Here is a 1,149-nt window from a genome sequence, read left to right as displayed (position 1 = left end):
ACTGGCCCATGAATATTTGGGAGTCTGTATTCTCTCTGCTCTGCATGTATATTCCAGATAGCATTTCACAAAGAGACATCAAATCTGGTTTCAGAAATGAAGAGCAACATCACCCCATTGTCATTAAACTTGCTGAGTTTGTTCTCCAAAAAGGTACTTCACGTAGCTAACGCTGACACCCAGCAAAGATCCTGTTGGCTCTTTAGACACATCTGCCCAAGTCCGTAAGAGAATCAGTGATGTCTTCCCCGGGCTATTGGTTTCACATCGGGGAATAGCTGGAATTCACCCCACGAGACGTTCAACATGGAAGGTCCTCAGCAATTGCCTAAACTTCTCCCTTGCTTTAAAACATGGGGGGAACTGAGGTCCAGAGAGGCTTAAGGGACTGGTTTCATAGAAATTAGAGGTAGAAAAAGGGATCAAACCCAGACCTTTAGAGACCAAGCACAGACATATTTCAGCTATAACAGGCTGCATCACAAAAATGTAAGTGCCTCATGAGTGTCCAAGTCATCTCTGCTCAGAAACCTAGCCAATTTTCTCCGTATTGCTTCAGTTTTAATATATGCACTGTCAAAGGGAGCATATATAAAAATGAACATTGTTAGTGATGGTAATTAAATCCTGGACTCATCCCTACATTCTGCTATAACAGCACGCATCACATCATTTTATAACTGTCTCTTTGCTGGCGCATCTCCCCTTCCTCCTCCACCACACTGCAGATCCCCTGACGACAATCGTCTTGTTCCCAGCACCGAGCACAGCACCTGATACAAGTCTGACCCTGGATAGATGGTAGTCAGGCCACTGACTGCGCCAAGGAGGTATGTCCCGTCTATAATGATGAACATTCATTTCGTACCTTAGTCTTAGAGGAAGCAAGGAGTCTGAGAAAACTGATGGCATGTTCAAGGGTCCCAGTGAATTGTCAGAGTGTAAGAGAATTCTGTAGATGCCTTGCACGGGTTTTTTGTTCTATGGCTTTATAATAAAATTAAAGCCTCATATGTATGTCAGGAAGCAGGATGGCTGAATCCAGTATTTTAGCATGTTGCAAATTTTAAGCATAAGATCTGCTCTATTTTCAGAATTAAGTCGGTTGTTCATTAATCCTTTATGTGTTGAGAACCTGGGTGGCCCAGC

At 43.3% G+C, this 1,149-nt stretch overlaps 1 non-coding gene across 1 annotated transcript; it reads right to left on the bottom strand.

Annotated features, from left to right (window-relative positions):
- Nucleotides 1–482: 482 nt before the first annotated feature.
- LOC115944193 (U6 spliceosomal RNA) lies at nucleotides 483–587 on the bottom strand. The gene has a single exon (XR_004078767.1). It is a non-coding gene; the product is annotated as a U6 spliceosomal RNA (small nuclear RNA).
- Nucleotides 588–1,149: the final 562 nt, after the last annotated feature.

This window comes from Leptonychotes weddellii, chromosome 9 (genome assembly GCF_054177405.1).
Source record: "Leptonychotes weddellii isolate Sample4059 chromosome 9, ASM5417740v2, whole genome shotgun sequence".
Classification (NCBI taxonomy): domain Eukaryota; kingdom Metazoa; phylum Chordata; class Mammalia; order Carnivora; family Phocidae; genus Leptonychotes; species Leptonychotes weddellii.
This window is presented reverse-complemented; position numbering and strand designations above follow the sequence as displayed.